The 22,727-nt window shown below is 35.9% G+C and overlaps 2 long non-coding RNA genes across 2 annotated transcripts; both read left to right on the top strand.

The window, feature by feature from the left end:
* The first annotated feature begins 6,443 nt into the window (after positions 1-6,443).
* On the top strand, positions 6,444-17,492 carry LOC134529228 (uncharacterized). The gene is made up of 3 exons (XR_010074506.1): positions 6,444-6,568; positions 6,849-7,093; positions 17,424-17,492. It is a non-coding gene; the product is annotated as an uncharacterized LOC134529228 (long non-coding RNA).
* A 1,263-nt stretch (positions 17,493-18,755) lies between these two features.
* Positions 18,756-22,171, top strand: LOC134529233 (uncharacterized). The gene is made up of 4 exons (XR_010074507.1): positions 18,756-18,786; positions 18,952-19,163; positions 19,809-19,968; positions 21,667-22,171. It is a non-coding gene; the product is annotated as an uncharacterized LOC134529233 (long non-coding RNA).
* Positions 22,172-22,727: the final 556 nt, after the last annotated feature.

Here is a 22,727-nt window from a genome sequence, read left to right on the forward strand (position 1 = left end):
GGATGTGTAGGTACAGTTCCGTACAGTCAAATCACTTCCAAAGATTGATTATGAACATAATGTGAACGAAAACAACTTTTCTTTTCTTCTTCAACTCGTAAAACGCGGACTATGGCAAGCTGTAAAAAAATACGGCGTTATAAATGTATATATTTTTCCTTTTATTTTTTTCGCGCGCGCCATCCAAAGAGTATATATTCATTCCGTGAAGATTATAATCTCCTTTCTCGCTAGACTTTCCAGAGATAAAAAGTTTCTAAACTACATACTAGCAGAATGTGAATAAAACGTATACAATTTTTATTAGAAACTTATATACTAAAGTTTAAAAAAACGCCCAGACCCGTATATATTTATTTCTAACCAAACACCATTATATCAAAAGTCACGCTTCTTACTTTGAAAACTAAGGGCTTCCCGGAAAATATCAAGATTTATTTTTGAAAATTATGTTATAACACACTCGCAAATTGAAATGCAAGGTTGTTTCAAAATTTTCTAGTCAATCAATGAAATACTTTTCGAGTTTAGGGAACACAAACATACGGAGGCTGAATTTTTCTGCATATATATAGATTATTAAATAAGAAAAAAATTATTCCATAAAACTTAAGCCATTCAATCCAAAACGTTATCACTAATTATCAACCATTAAATATATAACTCTATTTCATAAAATATAAAAAAAAAAAAATGAAAAGCTTCATAAAATATTAAATAAAGATAACATACCCACGAGCCGATATTTAAATATAAATTTTGAATCTAATCCCTAAAGTAATAACGAGAAAAAATTGTCTCAAGTCGCAGAAAATTTGATTACAAAACAGCAACAAATGCCCAATTTGTACTATCCTGACCTTTACGATTAACTATAGTTAACTTATTTTAACCAAAATTTTGAAACACATTCAGCGAATTAGATAGACGTAAATCAATATTACAAGTGAGTTTGTTGCTTGCACTATCACCTTATCAAATGTTAAGAAAAAAAATCTGTTCAGATGCTAAGAGATCAGTAATATTTTATGTTATAAAATTATTGGTGAAAAATCGGACATTTCGGTATATGATAAAGTCTAATATTGTTTTTTGAAATCCAGTGTAGAACTAACTCTGGGTATTTAGAAAACACAACATCATGTGCTGAAATATTAATCCGGACTAGCATCCCCTAGCGTCCTGTTCGCGAACCAGGATTACTATGTAATCATTTTGATTACAACGAAATGAAAACATTTCTTAGAATAGTAAATGGATTTTCCTGAGTAACAACACTTTTCCTTTTTCTAAGTAATCTTATTTTAGGAATACGTCTACTAAATATTGGAGACATTAAAAAAACATGTCTCAAAACACGTAAATTTACGCGTAGCAATTGTTTGTGGTCAAGGAGAGAAATGAACCTCGCGTTGTGACGCGAGATGTTTGTTTCCCGGACGAACAGTTGATCATAATCTGCGCGGAAAAATAATTACAATGAAATTTCAAATAAATAAGAAATTATATGAAGATCAAATGGGATAAGTCAAGGTTTGCCTGCTTGCGAAACACGGGCCAGGCTAATAACGTCTCTTCTCTCATCCTGGAGCCAAACTAACTCACCGTGAACAGCTTCGAGACGTCCGCGAAAATAACTGCCGAAAGAAATGAGCTTTCTCTCCCCCCCTCCTATTTCTTTTCAGTGTGTTTTATGTACTCCGCTTAATTTAATACGCCATCCATCTCCTGAGGGGAAAAAAAATCTCCGCGACATTCTTCTCCCTTTCCACGCGCGTGCTGTAACAAACAAAATTGATGGTTGGGAGGGGGAAGGGGTCGCGCGACGCGGGAGTAGGTATACTCACCATCGACCTCCCCGGGTGAGTGAAGGAACAGCCACAAGATGTTTTCTCCTTGGCGTGTCAACACACGTGATTGATGCCGCCTTTATCCCCACCTCCCCTCCTCCCCTCGAAGTCCACAACTTCCTCCACCCTCACACCCTCGTGCCCGGGCTCGATCAGCAAACAGAGCGTGGCGAGTGTCTTATTCGCTGTTTTATCACCCATCAGTGCCCTTCTGATGGATCTCCTCGGCGCCAGCGGGCCGGAACACCCACCAATCAAATGAACTCGCTGCGGAAACGTATAATCCAATTTACGAGGAATCTGTCGGGACATTACACCCACGCGATTTCCCGCGGTTAAGCTTCTTGTGCTTTCCTCGAGCAAGCGACCGAGGGAAACGTTAAGTTTACTAGTTAATGGGCGTGTTGAGCGCTGACGTAGGCTCACGTAACCGACCAGGATGCCAGACACCAACGGTCTACCGAAATATAAAAAAAAAAACTATTATTTAAAAATAACATGGATCTCTAAATTCACAGACACTAAACTAAGGGAATACTGGATGAATGTGGGTGTGAGTGTGTGAGAGACTGACATTATCGTAGTAAGAATTTTTAGTAAATTTAAATATTTTTTCCTACTTAAAACCACAATAACATGTTTTAGAATAGTGTTTAATTTTATTTTACTATTTTGTATTTGAAACAATAATTAATATTTTTAAGGTTTGTATTTGATTATATCTTATTTTTTTAAAAATTTATTCATTATTTTATATGGTTGATGTTAGTACTAAACTTGAATGTTAAATTAATGGATGATTCATCAGTAATTGTTATAATTTTACATTTGTTAGTGTGTAACTATATGTTTGATTCCTATATATAAATTATTGTACGTTTTTTATGTCTCATGGTTCAGTGTAAGAGTAGGCGTACACGCCTTAACCGCGCAAACTAAAGTTTAAATAAAGATATAATTAAATAAAACCTGCTTGCTTTTACGAACAAAATCGCATGGAAATATCCGCGCAAAGGCACCTAGCATTATTTTAGCTCTACAAAATACGATGTGATGGTGACACATAACACTTTCCAAAAATGAAAAAAATATTTTGTTCTCATTAAATTATAATTTGAGAAAACTGAACCATCCAATAAACCATGAGTATGGTAAAAAAAAAAACAATATATTATTTGCTAAGTTCACGTTTTAATGGTTTATTGGAAAAATAGTTAATATGTAACGTGTACTAACGTGTGCGTGCTAGAAGTTATTATTTAGCATAGTTAAATTATTGTTAAAGTTAATAAGAAAGGGAAGAGGTAGTAGTAGTGTGATTATACCAATTCTGGCACAAATGTATTTTTGTGGCACTCAAGGCTTTCTCATTTGAGCCTTGCCATTCGTGAGGATTTCGCCACGTTCATAAGGAATAACATGAAGCGATTTTTACGATATAAGTAGCCAATGCTGAAAACAAATAAAACACGGTGGCCGGCGACGGTAAAGCACCTCGCAGGCGACACGCCGATGAGCTCCTGATCATGAGCATCGAGCGGCGGACGCACCCGAAATCGGCCAAAACTTCACTAATGGCAAGCCTTAAATGCGCCGGCCTCACAGCCACATAGGAACCACTTTATGCCCGAATCGGTATAATCACATCACTGGTAGCGTAACGTTCGTGATATTGAAGACAGAAAACAAAGGGGTAAAACAATCGACTCCATGGTTTTATCCAGACCAAATATATACTAGAGAAGGTTAGAGTTATTGATTCAATATATAAAAAAAATGTGAGTGAGTCTTTCAGTACTTGCGAGTGATGTGTAAACAGCTTACCTCGGTAACAAGAAAATTCATATGTTCTCATGTTGCAAATGAAATTATATTACGAAACTCGCACACTAAATTTAAAGAAACAATTCTTAAAAATAACGCTAAGCTTAATAAATATTCTAGAAGTATTTATTTAGGTAAAAAAAAAACGGTATAATTTTTCTAACTTTTTAAAACCTACCTATAATTTTTTTAAGTATACGATACTATTAAATTCTCAGGGCTAACCGAGCAACAGGAATACGAAACGCGTAGCATTTAAATGCATTCAACGTTGAACATGTGACATTTTCTCCTAGATGAACTTAAACATCGCCTGCGTTTTTGAGGTTATACTTATTTAGGCGCGTTTAGGGTGAAATTTTAGTATGCATCAGAGATGCAATGTAATAAGCTCGCATTACACAACGTAAATTTGTGAGGTTGAAAGTCTAAAGTGTATGCATGCAGAAACTGCTATACACGAGCCGAAGTCGTCAAGATGGCGGACGCACGTGTGGCAGATTGCGCCCGAGCATGTTCCACGGACACCAGGGGTATATACTAGGCGTATTGGTGTGCCAAAGTGAACGTTATGGCGATAAAACTATTATGGAAAACATTTTGTAATCTTGAATAACCATAAGAAAATATAATAGCGACTTAAAAAACATTAATAATTTACTAGCCGAGAAAATTTATTATGTTGGGTCGAACATTGAGTCAAATATATTTGATAAATTTGGTTTGTTCTCTATATCATTATGAACGTGGCGCCTTTTTTCAGTTATTTCTTGAAATAAAAATTTGCAATCCAAATAATTCAGGCTTAGGATTTAATTTTCCACAAAGAATATTATTGTAATAAAATACTGCCCATCTTGTTAAAATTAACTAAACAGTTCCCTAGTAGCACACTTTGTTGGGCCAATGTTGGGAAATGGTTGGCACTGTTGACAAACAGTTGGCTGTGTGGTGTGGTGGATATCCAACCACAATTTTCTGTTGGCCCTACCTTTTTATCGTTGGGCTTACGACGGTTATTTTATAGTTAAATTTAGCTGTTGGCCCTACAATGCTATCGGTTGGGACGCTGATTGTTATTTTCCATTTAAGTTTTGCTACTGGCCCAGCAGTGAATTAGCATCGTCGGCCCTACTATGTTGTGCGCCGCTGGCCCGACAGTAGTGTTTTTTTATAGCATCTACCGTGACATAATTTATTACCGCGTGTTTATTCTTTGGTTTATTCATGCAGATTATGATTTTACTTTTGCATTAATAAAAAAAAAATTTTTGATAAATTTTATTAAAATAGAAATCAAGTACAAAATATTTTTTGTCATAAATTTCATTAAAACTGTTAAATAATAACTCATAACGGTTTTCAGTGTATTGCATGTGTATTTGTCTTCCTTATTATTGCTATTTTACTTGTGCAACTGAACAACTTGAATTACATTATTATTTTGGCCATGTTGGTATCAAATATTAAATAAGGGTTGGTAATGGTATCCAGTATGATGGTATCTGTTTTTATGGTCGACCTTTCAGGTTTCTCGCACGTTTTCGTTTATAATATTTAACACGTAGAAATTATATATTTTGCTATCAATATATTAGGAATTTCTGTTGTCTTTATACATTATAAGGTAAGATTTAATTATAAAATATATTTTTAATGGGGTACAGCACATAAACCTGATTTCGTAAAATGTTTCAGTTTTTCATTTTAAAACCTCTAAAATCAACGGTATAATTTTGCAGTTGTATTATTGATTTGACATGTTATATAGAATAATGTTTGGTATGGTTTAGTTACGGTTTTTAATAAATTTTTATGAAACCAGGGGAGTTTTACTAGTTAGCCTACCATAACCTGAAGACGTGGCTGAAGTTGAACGAAATCTACCCTATAGATACCGATATATTTTGCATGCCTATCGCAGGGTATGTGTTATTAAATAGCGAGAATTTAAATTATTTTGCTTGAAAATTCTAACCAAGTGTTTAAGACACATTTTTTGCCGGTGGTCACATAAAAACACTCGGCATGCCCTTATTTCAAAATAGAGATTCGTTAAAAAATGTGCTCCACTGTACAATTAGATAAACTATCAAAGAAATAACCACAAGAACCAAATATAATACAACAAAGATGTTATGCAAATGTATGCACATAGCAAATATGTTACTTTGTCTATTCTGATGAGAGTACTAAGTTACTTGTTACAGAGTCATGTATAACGTATCATGCAAAAGCTATTGGGTTAGATAATGTTTTCGTAACATGTTACATGAACGGATGTTTTTCTTACATAGCCTATGTGAATATGCACTTAACATTATGTGAAACCGTCACAATGATATATCTTATTGAATGACAATAAGTCAGTGTGTAGGTAGCCAACACGAACATATTATTAACGTGATACATAAACGGGTACTTTCGTATTAACGCCACCGCAGCTGCTAAATCAGAAGTTTCCAATAAAAACAAGCATGTTGTGACTGACCTAACCTAACCCTTCGATTTTTTTAATTTCAATTTTTGACTGTTAACGGGGTTTTGATTTAACATTAACCCTTCAATTTTTTTTAATTCCTATTTTTGACTGTTAACGGGGTTTTGATTTAACATTAAATTTTAAACGTTCCAAACAGACCTATGTTCCGAGGCAAGGGTTAGGTTGGGTTTGGTCAATTACGTACTATATTATGCTTTGCTGTCCTGTTGTTTGCTGATTTATGATGCCATTTTTGAGTACTACCAACATGTGTTCTTGGAATTTGCCAAAAACAGATCAAGATACAATTTTATGTTTTCAGGAGCGAAATATTTTATCAAAAACAGGAAATGTGAACTTAAACAAGAACCAACCTGGCCGCCGTCACATCTACTGTAAGAGTTCGCATTGGGTATGCTTTGTTCGGTTGCTACTTCACAGAAGGTGTCAAGCTTAAATAGTATTTGACCCACAAGTAAATTTTTTTTTAACAAATTATTTCATTTGTGATGGACTACATTACATGGAAACCAAATCTTTTTTTTTTGTTTGAAACATATGTAGGTACCGTAGGTATCTTAACAAAAACTTTTATCAGAAAAATTACAATAACAACATTGGATTTAGTAGTTATATGTTAATGTTAGCGGAAAATTGATTTCATGTAACTTACAGTTTTTGTTTTCATGCAGGCTAAATTATCTTGGTGAAATCAGGCAGTTTTATTTATCCTTCATGTATCAAGTAGTGGAGTTTGACACTGATAGTGGAGGAGGGGTTGGAATTATCCACTCTAAATGGCTAACACCAAGAAAGAAAGAGTGTTTTTGGCCACCTTTTAAACATTCTCAAGAGTACAATAAATGTCTCAGTGACGGACAGCGTCCTTGTGAAAAATGGAGAATTTGTGCTTTGAAGAGAAAATTCTACATTACTGGTAATATTTTATATAAATATACTTAAGTTCCTACTTAAAGCTGTCTTCTACTTTGTAATTTTTGCATTTATATCATGTTTATTATTTTTTGTATTATTAATTATGCTGGGCTTTAGACATAGATATATTCTTGTAAATCGCAAGATTTGAACATGAGTTGTTAAATGAGTACAAAATTGTTTTCAGTTTAACTGTTTAAGTTAAAGTAAAGGCTGAGGTGTTAAACATATTGCATACCATAGGAATTCTTCACAATTTTTTTTAATAAGTGTGTGACATGCACATCACATAGACATGAATAATTCCCATATTTATTAGCTGTGTAAAAGGGTGGGTATGTGCAGTTTACCTATGTAATATTTTTACACATTCACGAGTGTATATACGTACACATACTTCCAGTGGCGTAGCCAGGATTTTAATTAGGAGGTGGACAACTAGGTACTCATCCTCCAAATTCATTCATCTTCACTTTAAGAGCGAAGGGTCTGGGGGTGCTCCCCCGGAAAAATTTTGATATTTATTTGCTAAATGGTGCTATTTAAGGCCATTTTTTGTAGTTTTGCAGATGTTTTGAAACTGTTATTGTATAAGCAGGCTCCAGGCGAATAAGTTTTAGGGCAACCTTTTGTGTCTCTGGGGGTGGGGACATGTTACCCGTGCCCCCCTACCCCGTGCCAACACCATTGCATACTTCAGTTGTATATTGATGACTTAATCACAATCATGTAGGTATATGTCATTGAAGTGAACTTGAATTCTCCTAAACTGTTAGTAATAGTGAGGGTTATGAAAATCAGAGATAGGCTACTGAATGTAAAAAAAAAATTGCACAAAAGTAGTATAGGATAGCCGGAACTGGGACATGGCGCTGGCGCGTGGTGTGTGGCCGGTGGTGTTTTCCGTCATCTTGGATTGTGATGTCACGGCGGCCATCTTGGATGGTTGTGACCTTGACCTTTGACCTTGACATTTGACCTTCAAAATGTGTCAAAATCCGCCAAAATTGGGCAAAAATTGCCCAAAATTCCTCAAAAATCGCCAAAATTTACATTTCTTAGGAAAAAAATTCCACCAAAAAATCTCAAAAAATTCCTCAATTCAAAAATTAGAATTTAGAAAATCCTCAAAAGTCGTTTTGTCCTAGAAAGAACCCAAATTCTTAAAAGAGGCTTAAGCATCCTTGTCTACAGCCTCCGATAAGCCTCTGACGTCATCTAGGATTATGACCGCCATCTTGGAGGAGTGTAACGGGACATAGCGTAACGGGACATAACGTAACGGGACATAACGTAACGGGACAAGTAGATCACGGCGGCCATCTTGGATCCGCCATTTTTGATGACGTAATTGTGTTCTCGAAAATTCCGGCATTGTGTTTTCCGCCATTTTGGATGATGACGTCACCGTTGCAATTTTCGTTACGGCCGCCATCTTTAACTTTTTTATTTATTATCCGATTTTAACGAATTTTTTTTTAAAATTTATAAAAAAATTTAATAATAAAAATTTAATAAAATACTTATAAAAAATTTACAATTACGACACGGAGCTCGGAGTCCTCGGTTCGAACCCGACGAGTGCAAAAAAAATTAAAAATGGCGACCGATCCTTCCCCCGTGGTGGCTGCAGGCAGACTGACTCCCACCACTTTTTTCATAGCATATATATCATCCGGCAGTATGACGTCATGTACGCCATCTTGAAATTTGGACGTCATCTTGAAAATCTTTATTTATTATCCGATTTTAATGAAAAAAATTCCAAAATTCATCAAAAAATTAACGTATTTGAATTCTGTTTGATTATATCGATGTACGTCCTTGGTTCGATTCCCGGCGAGAGTAAACGGTCGATCCTTCCTCCATGAAAGCTACCTAGACTGATCTACCACCACCAGTACCAAGGTAGATATCATCAACTGGTATGACATCATGTCCGCCATCCTGTCTTCATCCGCTGGAGACCACCATCTTTTTTTCGTCTGCTAGAGTGTGCCGATACCATGTAGTATAATTATCTGGTCACCATACTTTTGTCCTCAACTGTTGACATTGAACATTGACCTTGAACTTTGACCTTGACCTTGAACTTTGACCTTAACCTTGAAATTTGACCTTGACCTTGAAATTTGACCTTGACCTTGAAATTTGACTTTGTCCTTGTCGACCATCATGGATCCGACATTTTATATTCAGTACATGCTACCAGAGGATACCACCTGCTGGAGTATGCCATCTTGTGTGTGTACTTGTATTATAGAGTACATTTCCATCTGGATAATTTTATTCTAACCCGCTACAGTGCAGTAATCATTTATTACCGAGGTGCCCCCCCCCCCTCGCCAACATGAAATTCGACCGCCATCTTAAATCATGTAATAATGTAGCTAGAAAAGCGGGAAAAAATCCAAAATTCATTAAATAAATCACTCATTAACTTACATATCGATTCGATCCGCTCCAGTCCTTGGTTCGATCCTCGATCGATGCAAAACATTTAATTTTAAGAAGAAAAAAAATAATAATTCCAATAAACCATGTTCAACATTCTTAAAGAGACTTTAAATCATCTACTACCATCATCCTATCAGACATCAAGACCACCATATTGGAAATTCGTAATTGTAATGCTAGAGATTCGGGAAAAAGTTCAAAACTCATTAAATAAATTTGTAATCTATATACTGATTGATTAGATCGACTAAGGTCCTTGACACGATCCTGGACGAAGCTAAAATAAATTTAATTAAAATACCAGAAAAGTGTAAGGTTCGAGGAATAAAACACCTAAAAGTCTTTTACAAACATAATATTTATTACACAATTTCTATCCTACTACAGAATCACTTGCGAAAGACAGCAATCTTATAAAAATTTAGCCCTGCATAGACGTACAACGACTACTTCTTAGCTCCAAATAGCTCCAAATGCTCCAAACGGCCTCCAAATGCTTGACAGCTCCAAATACTCCAACAGCTCCAAAAAAAGGCTCCAAATGCTCCAACAGCCTCCAAATGCTTAACACAGCTCCAAATGGCTCCAAATGCTCCAAACGGTCTCCAAATGGCTCCAACAGCTCCAACAGCCTCCAAATGCTTGACAGCTCCAAATGTTTCCAGCAGCTCCAAATGCTCCAAATGGCTCCAACAGCCTCCAAATGCTTAACACAGCTCTAAATGGCTCCAAATGCTCCAAACGGCCTCCAAATGCTTGACAGCTCCAAAAAAAAGGCTCCAAATGTCTCCAGCAGCTCCAAATGCTCCAACAGCTCCAAAAAAAGGCTCCAAATGCTCCAACAGCCTCCAAATGCTTAACACAGCTCCAAATGGCTCCAAATGCTTGACAGCTCCAAATGCATAACACAGCTCCAAATGGCTCCAAATGCTCCAAACGGCCTCCAAATGCTTGACAGCTCCAAATGTCTCCAGCAGCTCCAAATGCTCCAACAGCTCCAAAAAAAAAGGCTCCAAATGCTCCAACAGCCTCCAAATGCTTAACACAGCTCCAAATGGCTCCAAATGCTTGGCAGCTCCAAATGCTTCAAAAGGCTCCAAATGCTCCAAATGGCTCCAACAGCTCCAAAAGACTCCAAATGCTTCAAAAGGCTCCAATTGCTCCAAGAGCTCCATCTTCAATTGGTTCCAACTGATTCCTATTACTTTTATCGAACTTGGCATGATTACTAACATGTCTTTATCAGTATACATTTTGACTGGCAGTGGTAACGTTTTTTACACCTTTAAGTTATAAGTTTTATTTAGAAATCAGATTTCGATAAATGATAGCTTCCATCTGGAAAAGAAAATATATTAATTTATCTTCAAGTTTATACACATACATTTAATTTAATCCATTATTGTATGTAGCCAGCTTCCCTCAGTTCTTTGAGTATGAAGGATATTTCTTTAATGTTCGAATAGTTTCCTGCACAAAGCGATCCATGTAGTAGTCGTAGCCTGTTAACCAATATGTTAGGATCTTCCCATGAGGTATAATCAATCTCTTCTGCTGCCTTCATCATCCTTGCATGTTTATAAATATTATCTCTGGTGTCTATCGTTTTAACACCAACCACAAGGTCACTTTCGTCATCTTGCCAGTGATTATCACAAGCTTGATCAGGATAATTTATTTTATTACGTCGTTTCCATCGTTTTGGTCTCAAACCACCATCACAGTCTTCGCTCTTGCATGCTTTTGGTGCTTCAGTACAGTACTCAATCATGTCAGCCTCAGATGTGTCACCACAATCTTCAATCATGTCAGCTTCTGATGTGTCACCACAGTCTTCAATCATGTCAGCACCACAAACTTGATCAGGATAATTTATTTTATTACGTCGTTTCCATCGTTTTGGTCTCAGACTACCATCACAGTCTTCGATCTTGCCTGCTTTAGGTGTTTCAGTACAGTACTCAATCATGTCAGCCTCAGATGTGTCACCACAATCTTCAATCATGCCAGCCTCAGATGATTCATCAAAGTCTTCGACCTTGTAAGCTTCAGGTGGTTCTCCATCTTTCACATTTTCATGGAGACGACTAGATATTGGAGTAAATATATTTTCATTTCTAATGTGGTTACAACTTCCTTCGTTTGTTTTAAATTTTAAATTATTATCTTGATCTAGATCAGTAATTTTAGCATTAGCTTTTTCGCCTTCGTTCCTCTTCCGCGATGTTGTAGCCCAGTCTTCGTTATCTTTATTCATCTTAATTGTACAGGTCTTGTAATGTATATCCAAGTAATATCTTCTACCAAAGGATTTCTGACACTGACTGCAATGAAATGGTTTTTGAAAAGGACCCAAATTACACTCGCTTCTCTCATGTCGTTTAGCATTCTTTCTCAAGGTAAACACCTTGCTACAGTATCTACAGTGATGACGTTTCGATACAGCAACAAATCCCGTTTCAGGATTCATATTAGTTATTGAGACTAATGCCAGATGCAAACTAAGAGTTTTAAATTAGATATATTACTTAAATAGAATTTTTTAATTATTTCATCAGCGAGAATTAATTTATCTCATTCAAAGGTACTTGTTGCAAGTAGTTCTGCTTTTCAACAACAGATGTCGCCACATGTTACTTGCAGGTAAATAATATTTAGTTCTTTTATGCGGGATGCGGGATGCTCACTAACGATCGCAAAAGAAGGATGGCTTCGCTAGACTCCAAGGAGAAGGAAGTTCGTCCATCCTGTTAGTGCTTCTTAGATTTCTCAGAGATTATTTGACTGAGTAATGATATTTTTTTTTTTAAATTTCCACCTGATAAAAATATTACAAGTGCTGATTTATTGGCAGAATTTCAATAATTAAATGCAACCTTGAATAAAAAATGACATGACTCATTAAGTAAAAAATTCTTCATGCAGAGATCAATTCCTCATCAATAACCAGAAGCACTCGGAGAAAACCATCAGATGTCTAGTCAGGAATAATCAGAAGCACCCAGAGAAAACCATCAAAAGATTGTCAAGAATAATCAGGAGCACACGGAGAAATCCACCATAATATTGTCAAGAATAAACGGGAGCACACGGAGAAATCCACCATAATATTGACAAGAATAATCAGGAGCACACGGAGAAAACCACCGCAAGTTTTCTTTGATATCATAAAATTTCAGGAAAAAAATAATAAAAAATAAAAATAAATTAATAAAAAATTAAAAAAAATAAAATAAAAAAATACATAAATATATTCTGCTAGCTTGTGAACTTCTCATTGTTGAACAAAGATAGAGTTCTAGTACAAGCCAGAGAGAGCCATGAGAGAAGCGAGTGTAATTTGGGTCCTTGTCAAAAACCATTTCATTGCAGTCAGTGTCAGAAATCCTTTGGTAGAAGATATTACTTGGATAGACATTACAAGACCTGTACAATTAAGATTAATAAAGATAACGAAGACTGGGCTACAACATCGCGGAAGAGGAACGAAGGCGAAAAAGCTAATGCTAAAATTACTGATCTAGATCAAGATAATAATTTAAAATTTAAAACAAACGAAGGAAGTTGTAACCACATTAGAAATGAAAATATATTTACTCCAATATCTAGTCGTCTCCATGAAAATGTGAAAGATGGAGAACCACCTGAAGCTTACAAGGTCGAAGACTTTGATGAATCATCTGAGGCTGGCATGATTGAAGATTGTGGTGACACATCTGAGGCTGACATGATTGAGTACTGTACTGAAACACCTAAAGCAGGCAAGATCGAAGACTGTGATGGTAGTCTGAGACCAAAACGATGGAAACGACGTAATAAAATAAATTATCCTGATCAAGTTTGTGGTGCTGACATGATTGAAGACTGTGGTGACACATCAGAAGCTGACATGATTGAAGATTGTGGTGACACATCTGAGGCTGACATGATTGAGTACTGTACTGAAGCACCAAAAGCATGCAAGAGCGAAGACTGTGATGGTGGTTTGAGACCAAAACGATGGAAACGACGTAATAAAATAAATTATCCTGATCAAGCTTGTGATAATCACTGGCAAGATGACGAAAGTGACCTTGTGGTTGGTGTTAAAACGATAGACACCAGAGATAATATTTATAAACATGCAAGGATGATGAAGGCAGCAGAAGAGATTGATTATACCTCATGGGAAGATCCTAACATATTGGTTAACAGGCTACGACTACTACATGGATCGCTTTGTGCAGGAAACTATTCGAACATTAAAGAAATATCCTTCATACTCAAAGAACTGAGGGAAGCTGGCTACATACAATAATGGATTAAATTAAATGTATGTGTATAAACTTGAAGATAAATTAATATATTTTCTTTTCCAGATGGAAGCTATCATTTATCGAAATCTGATTTCTAAATAAAACTTATAACTTAAAGGTGTAAAAAACGTTACCACTGCCAGTCAAAATGTATACTGATAAAGACATGTTAGTAATCATGCCAAGTTCGATAAAAGTAATAGGAATCAGTTGGAACCAATTGAAGATGGAGCTCTTGGAGCAATTGGAGCCTTTTGAAGCATTTGGAGTCTTTTGGAGCTGTTGGAGCCATTTGGAGCATTTGGAGCCTTTTGAAGCATTTGGAGCTGCCAAGCATTTGGAGCCATTTGGAGCTGTGTTAAGCATTTGGAGGCTGTTGGAGCATTTGGAGCCTTTTTTTTTGGAGCTGTTGGAGCATTTGGAGCTGCTGGAGACATTTGGAGCTGTCAAGCATTTGGAGGCCGTTTGGAGCATTTGGAGCCATTTGGAGCTGTGTTATGCATTTGGAGCTGTCAAGCATTTGGAGCCATTTGGAGCTGTGTTAAGCATTTGGAGGCTGTTGGAGCATTTGGAGCCTTTTTTTGGAGCTGTTGGAGCATTTGGAGCTGCTGGAGACATTTGGAGCCTTTTTTTTGGAGCTGTCAAGCATTTGGAGCTGCTGGAGACATTTGGAGCTGTCAAACATTTGGAGGCCGTTTGGAGCATTTGGAGCCATTTAGAGCTGTGTTAAGCATTTGGAGGCGGTTGGAGCCATTTGGAGCATTTGGAGCTGCTGGAAACATTTGGAGCTGTCAAGCATTTGGAGGCTGTTGGAGCTGTTGGAGCCATTTGGAGGCCGTTTGGAGCATTTGGAGCTGTCAAGCATTTGGAGGCTGTTGGAGCTGTTGGAGCTATTTGGAGACCGTTTGGAGCATTTGGAGCATTTGAAGCCTTTTGAAGCATTTGGAGCTGTCAAGCATTTGGAGCCATTTGGAGCTGTGTTAAGCATTTGGAGGCTGTTGGAGCATTTGGAGCCTTTTTTTGGAGCTGTTGGAGCATTTGGAGCTGTCAAGCATTTGGAGGCCGTTTGGAGCATTTGGAGCCATTTGGAGCTAAGAAGTAGTCGTTGTACGTCTATGCAGGGCTAAATTTTTATAAGATTGCTGTCTTTCGCAAGTGATTCTGTAGTAGGATAGAAATTGTGTAATAAATATTATGTTTGTAAAAGACTTTTAGGTGTTTTATTCCTCGAACCTTACACTTTTCTGGTATTTTAATTAAATTTATTTTAGCTTCGTCCAGGATCGTGTCAAGGACCTTAGTCGATCTAATCAATCAGTATATAGATTACAAATTTATTTAATGAGTTTTGAACTTTTTCCCGAATCTCTAGCATTACAATTACGAATTTCCAATATGGTGGTCTTGATGTCTGATAGGATGATGGTAGTAGATGATTTAAAGTCTCTTTAAGAATGTTGAACATGGTTTATTGGAATTATTATTTTTTTTCTTCATAAAATTAAATGTTTTGCATCGATCGAGGATCGAACCAAGGATTGGAGCGGATCGAATCGATATGTAAGTTAATGAGTGATTTATTTAATGAATTTTGGATTTTTTCCCGCTTTTCTAGCTACATTATTACATGATTTAAGATGGCGGTCGAATTTCATGTTTTCCGGGGGGGGGGGGGGGGCACCTCGGTAATAAATGATTACTGCACTGTAGCGGGTTAGAATAAAATTATCCAGATGGAAATGTACTCTATAATACAAGTACACACACAAGATGGCATACTCCAGCAGGTGGTATCCTCTGGTAGCATGTACTGAACATAAAATGTCGGATCCATGATGGTCGACAAGGACAAAGTCAAATTTCAAGGTCAAGGTCAAATTTCAAGGTCAAGGTCAAATTTCAAGGTTAAGGTCAAAGTTCAAGGTCAAGGTCAAAGTTCAAGGTCAATGTTCAATGTCAACAGTTGAGGACAAAAGTATGGTGACCAGATAATTATACTACATGGTATCGGCACACTCTAGCAGACGAAAACAAGATGGTGGTCTCCAGCGGATGAAGACAGGATGGCGGACATGATGTCATACCAGTTGATGATATCTACCTTGGTACTGGTGGTGGTAGATCAGTCTAGGTAGCTTTCATGGAGGAAGGATCGACCATTTACTCTCGCCGGGAATCGAACCAAGGACGTACATCGATATAATCAAACAGAATTCAAATACGTTAATTTTTTGATGAATTTTGGAATTTGTTTCATTAAAATCGGATAATAAATAAAGATTTTCAAGATGACGTCCAAATTTCAAGATGGCGTACATGACGTCATACTGCCGGATGATATATATGCTATGAAAAAAGTGGTGGGAGTCAGTCTGCCTGCAGCCACCACGGGGGAAGGATCGGTCGCCATTTTTAATTTTTTTTTGCACTCGTCGGGTTCGAACCGAGGACTCCGAGCTCCGTGTCGTAATTGTAAATTTTTTATAAGTATTTTATTAAATTTTTATTATTAAATTTTTTTATAAATTTTAAAAAAAAATTCGTTAAAATCGGATAATAAATAAAAAAGTTAAAGATGGCGGCCGTAACGAAAATTGCAACGGTGACGTCATCATCCAAAATGGCGGAAAACACAATGCCGGAATTTTCGAGAACACAATTACGTCATCAAAAATGGCGGATCCAAGATGGCCGCCGTGATCTACTTGTCCCGTTACGTTATGTCCCGTTACGTTATGTCCCGTTACGCTATGTCCCGTTACACTCCTCCAAGATGGCGGTCATAATCCTAGTTGACGTCAGAGGCTTATCGGAGGCTGTAGACAAGGATGCTTAAGCCTCTTTTAGGAATTTGGGTTCTTTCTAGGACAAAACGACTTTTGAGGATTTTCGAAATTCTAATTTTTGAATTGAGGAATTTTTTGAGATTTTTTGGTGGAATTTTTTTCCTAAGAAATGTAAATTTTGGCGATTTTTGAGGAATTTTGGGCAATTTTTGCCCAATTTTGGCGGATTTTGACACATTTTGAAGGTCAAATGTCAAGGTCAAAGGTCAAGGTCACAACCATCCAAGATGGCCGCCGTGACATCACAATCCAAGATGACGGAAAACACCACCGGCCACACACCACGCGCCAGCGCCATGTCCCAGTTCCGGCTATCCTATACTACTCACAAAGTTAGTCTTAGCTTGTGTTTAGAAATAATTGTAGAAACCTTTACTGACTTAATTATTCAACATGTAACCAAACTTAACTTTGTAGATAGTGCCCAAAATATTTATATAATTTCAAAATATATAATTATAAACTTAATTATGTTCCTTCCTTGCAGTATTGTATGTAAGCCTTAAACTTTTTTTAGTTAGAACAGTAAATTAGTAGACTTATAACTGAACTGCATACCTAATAAGTAAAGGTGTATTCGTAATAAAGACGGCAACCAGTGTGTGTATGTATGTATGTATGTATGTATGTATGTATGTGTGTGTAGGCTATATATATTTAAATTATCTTCAGTGAATGTGTTAAAATTATGTGACAAACAAAACTGTTTTACAAATGAGTGTTTTATTTTCAGATGACATATTAAAGGCCAGAGAAAAATTGAAAGATGCAGAATTTGAATCTGACATTGCAACTGAATATGATAATGAATCCTCACAGAAAAGGAAGAAAAGGCCAAACAGAAGAATTTTATACAGCAGTGACGAAAGTAGTAGTGATGAATATGACACAAATAACCAGCTAGCCCACAAGAAGTATCCATCTCCACCAGATGTGGAAGTGGCTGAAGTGCCAGTGGCTGAGTGTCAAAGGTCTGTGAACACACCGTCCAACTCAGCAGATTCTGTGTTCACTAGAGACTCTCGTCCTTCTCGCAGAAGTGTTATTAATTCAGGTGAGTGTAGGCCTACCTACTGCAGTTAAGATGTTAGGAAGAATCTGAGCATTTTGTCTCAATAGAGGAGAATAAAAAAAATTGTTTTTAATGTACTGTGCTAAAAAAAATTACGGATAATGGCAGGGGTTGATGGTGTGCCTAAACAAGTAAGGGCAGAAAATAGTTTATTGAGAGCAAAATATGTAATCATGTTGATTGCAATGTTTATTATCATGCACAAAGCATTGCTCAATACATTGGAAATCTGCACCATAGATATAATCAATATCCCAAATATATAAATCACTCAATTTTTTTATTTCTGCGTACCAAATACTGGAACAGTGCAAAGCACCAGTTCCTTTGCCTTATTTTGCAATAGTTATGTTCAGTCCATTTTTTATTTTGGATATTCATAATATGTTTAGTATGTTCTTCTCTAACACCACCTTTGAAGGTATGAAGCCAGAATATGGTACTTTGGGATTAACGCCACCGGAGCCGTTGCTTACAGTAGATGCGGCGGCACATGCGGCGGCGGCGGCCATGTTGGTTATTGTTTACGTTCACATTTCTGGTTTTATGGTAAAATATTTCACTCCTGCAAATATAAAATTGTATCTTGTTCTGTTTTTGGCAAATCCCAAAAATACACATTTTCGTAGCATTCAAAAATGTCACCATAAATCAGCAAATTAGTGACTGACCAAACCCAACCTAACCGTTTGTATCGGAACACAGATCTGTTTGAAATGTTTAAAAATTTAATGTTAAATCAAAAGCCTGTTAACAGTCAAAAATTGAAATTTAAAAAAATCTAAGGGTTATGTTAGGTTAGGTTAGTCACAACATGCTTGTTTACATTGGAAACTTCTGGTTTAGCAGCTCCAGTGGCGTTAATTCCAAAGAACCTAGAATATTTTAAGAAATTATAGAATATTAATGGTTTGTTATGTTCCCCCAGAATCGTCCTCCTCAATTCTTTGTTCTGTGGAAAATGGAAATACTGTTAATACTCAAGATGTTAATGTGTCAGAAGATTCCACCAGAGAGCAAGTTGGTTAGTATTAAAACCCATAAAATAATTTATTATTTATCTAAACATGATAAGTACCTACTGTCACTTTAATGAGTTATTGGTAAACCTATTTTTTTTTTTTAATTTTTGCTACCTATTCTGAAGCAGTTTCATGCTTTATGTAATCAATGTTTCAAATAATTACAGGTTTACAAGTGATCGCTAGACATTTGGCCAAAATTGAGAAGCGTTTGGATGTTATTCAGCAATCTGTATCAGAATTATTAAAGCAGACTTTACCAGACACTGTACAGAACATAAATATTTTACCAGAAGAGTTGACTCTTCCATGCGAGACTGAAGAACAACTCAACAAAGTGGAAGAATGGATATCAATCCCAGAAAATAAGATATGTATGGTAAGCTAATCCAATTTTTTTAGTTTGTAGTGATAACCATAATGACTTGCCTATGCTGTAATATAAATATATGTTACGACAAGTGACGTGATGGTGGCCAAAATTACTGTCTTATACCAAAGTTTCGAAAAGTGGATATTATTTTTCTAGGAAGCAGAGTGTATAATATAGTCTTCTTACTTGTAGCAATAGGTTGAGCGTAACTATAGGTTGCTGATTAGTACCCAGCAATTGACAGAGAATTTGACCACTTGAGCTGTAGGGTGGAGTCACAGCATTTTGGGATTGGATTTTATTTGTGATGAATAGTTTTGCGAAGCTTAAACAAAAATTAATATCTGATTCTTCCTGTAGTCATAAAATTAAGTCTTGTAAACAGTATATAAGTTAAATAATCCACATTCATTCTAAAATAACTATTGCTGTTGCTTTGCACTGATTTCACCTTGTCTTACTGTACCTTTGTGTTGCTGTAACTTTCTGGCACAAAGATCACAAGGATACACAAATTAATTGAGAATAAGACTTCAGCTTTCAGTATATGTACTGCAAATAAAATGTATTGTGGTAGTATTTGTAAGTGTGCTGTTTCATATTGAGTCTAGAATGGCATCTAAAACATATTGTACTGTTTTCCATACATAGGAAACCACACTTGCTACAGTTGGAGGGAGAAAAGCTGATCATGTTGTGCGCCATATACTAGAGAGACTATTCACAAATAGATTGGCATTGAAATACAATTGGACAGGAAAAAATCAGAAGATAGCATTAAAAAATCTGCAGCTGATGAAGATTATACCTGGTGAGTCAAAACGCATAGAATACTATTTTAGGTACTTTCGTATTAACGTCACCGCAGCTGCTAAATCAGAAGTTTCCAATGAAAACAAGCATGTTGTGACTGACCTAACCTAACCCTTCAATTTTTTATTTTCAATTTTTGACTGTTAACGGGGTTTTGATTTAACATTAAATTTTAAACGTTCCAAACAGACCTATGTTCCGAGACAAAGGGTTACGTTGGGTTTGGTCAGTCACTATATTGCTGATTTATAATGCCATTTTTGAATGCTATGAATATGTGTATTTGGGATTTGCCAAAAACAGAACAAGATACAATTTTGTATTTTTTAGGAGCCAAATATTTGACCAAAAAGGTAATGTGAACGTAAATAAAAACCAACATGGCCGCCACCACATCTACTGTAAGAGTTTGCAGTGCTTTAAAAAACGTTAATATTGAAGTGGGTTTTGCCAAAAACAGAACAAAATACAATTTTATAATTTCTGGAGTTAAATATTTAACCAAAAAACCAGAAATATGAACGTAAATAAGAACCAACATGGCCGCCACCGCATCTACTGTAAACGTTTGCAGTAAATGAATGTAAACAAAACCTATCATGGCAGCCACAGAATCTTAATCAAGGGCTGTGGTGGCGTTAATACGAAAGTACCCTATCTTACTATGTTTAATTCTACAGAATTGTCAGTTTATACTGTAACAAAGGTATATGTTTGGCATTTTAAGTAATGATTTTACTGTAGAACTGTCTTAGAGTGGTTACCTTTTGTTTGTTTAAAAAAAAATTCTATTACCATTTCATACATCCAAATTCAACTGAGTGATTCTATTAGTATTGCTTTAAAGTTTTAATACGAAATAACTGGAACAAATTAACAGCTGTATTATCATGAAATGTGTGTGTTAATGAATTATTTTCGTAGAATTCATTTTAGTGAAAACAAGTACGAGTAAGAGTGATAATACAAAACATACACACACATGTGTGTGTATGTGTATATATATTAAGTACATTATAAGTATAGAACATAAAATCACTACATATTCTATCATTTGATTACCAAAACAGAAAATCGAGACAAAGTGTAGCAGGTGAAATACAAAAAGTAAATAATGTAGAGTTGTATATTATGACTCAAAATTTATTTATTAATTTCTTATTGTATGAAATGTAATGAGAAAATATTTTCATTCTGAAATTGGGATCGTTAACATGTGAATGAGAATATTAGCATTGATTTTAGCATGCAAGTTTTCAAAGCCGATGAGGGCGAACAAGCAGGTCAGTAGAGCAGCACCAGGATATAAGGGTGAGGGAAATGTGTAGATTCAGAGAAAACCCACATGCCAACGGCGGCATCATCCAGCATTATTCCCACAATGCAAAAGTTCTGGTTAACCCTGCCAGTAATTGTAATATATATATATATATATATATATATATAATGCATGTTCTGTGTTGCCAGTAAATATTTTTAACATTTCTATTATAGACTAACTTATTTCAAAATTATGTGCATTATTTGAGATTAAAATTATTTGTATTTCCGTACTGTAGTTGTTGACAAAATTAATTGTTAGTTTTATTTCATTACATGTACTGATTGAGCATTAAACCTATCATAGTGCAGAATTGTATTTGTAATGTTAGAATAAAAAAGTTTGTTAAATTCTTAATATTTATTTTCATTTTAGCTGCTGTTAGAAGAAATAAATCCACTAGCAACATCTGTGATGATGATGTGAATACCATTTTACGGAACTGGTTCCGTTTCGCAAAGGACAGGGATGGAGGTCGAGACAGCAGAAGACAGTCGGCTAAATAGAAAAAGACATCAGAAAAATGTCTACTGTGGAAGTTCAAAGAGAACTAATTTGCGAAAAGTGGCAGTTCGTTCAAAAGAAATTTGTCAAGAATTATGTAATGAAATTCAGCACAATTATGTAAATGTTACTGTAAACACACACACTAACAATCATGGTGCTGATTCAAACAATGCAGGTATTTCTACAAATAATAATGATTACATATGCAGCAGTATTAGTAGTATAAGTAGTACTGATGATGATTCTTCAGTTGAAGAAATTGAAAATTCTGAACTTAGTGCTAACATTGTTCCTGTTGAACAAAAATTAGTTGATTGGATGTACAGTTATAACATACCACATAATGCAGCAACAGCTTTGTTGCACATTTTAAAACCACATGTGTCAGGTATGCCCCTTGATTCACGCTCTTTTCTTCACACTCCAAGGTGCTCAGTAGTGGATACACATACCTCAGGCCTTTTCAAATACTTTGGTGTAGAAAAAAATCTAGTGAAAAGAGCCCTAACTGGATTAAAACCTTGTCACTATCCATTGCTAAGAAACATTTACAGGGACTATAGTTCAGAAAATATGGTGACAATTTCTGTTAATGTTGATGGACTACCATTATTTTCCAGTTCAAATAAATCATTCTGGGTTTTGTTGGGTATACTTGACCAGGCTGTTGACAGGTGTCTTTTTGTAGTTGCAGTATATTATGGTGCATCAAAGCCTTCAGATGCTACAGAATTTCTTCAGCCATTTGTAAATGAATGTGTGTTCCTTGAAAGAAATGGAATAAATATAACGAACAAGCACTATAAGTTTTGTGTCAGTTGTGTAATTGCTGATGCACCAGCAAGGTCATTTGTGAAATCTGTAGTTGGCCATAATTCACTAAATGGATGTGAGAAGTGTGTTCAAAAAGGGAAATACTATGGTAGAAC

This window comes from Bacillus rossius, chromosome 1 (assembly GCF_032445375.1).
Source record: "Bacillus rossius redtenbacheri isolate Brsri chromosome 1, Brsri_v3, whole genome shotgun sequence".
Taxonomy (NCBI): domain Eukaryota; kingdom Metazoa; phylum Arthropoda; class Insecta; order Phasmatodea; family Bacillidae; genus Bacillus; species Bacillus rossius.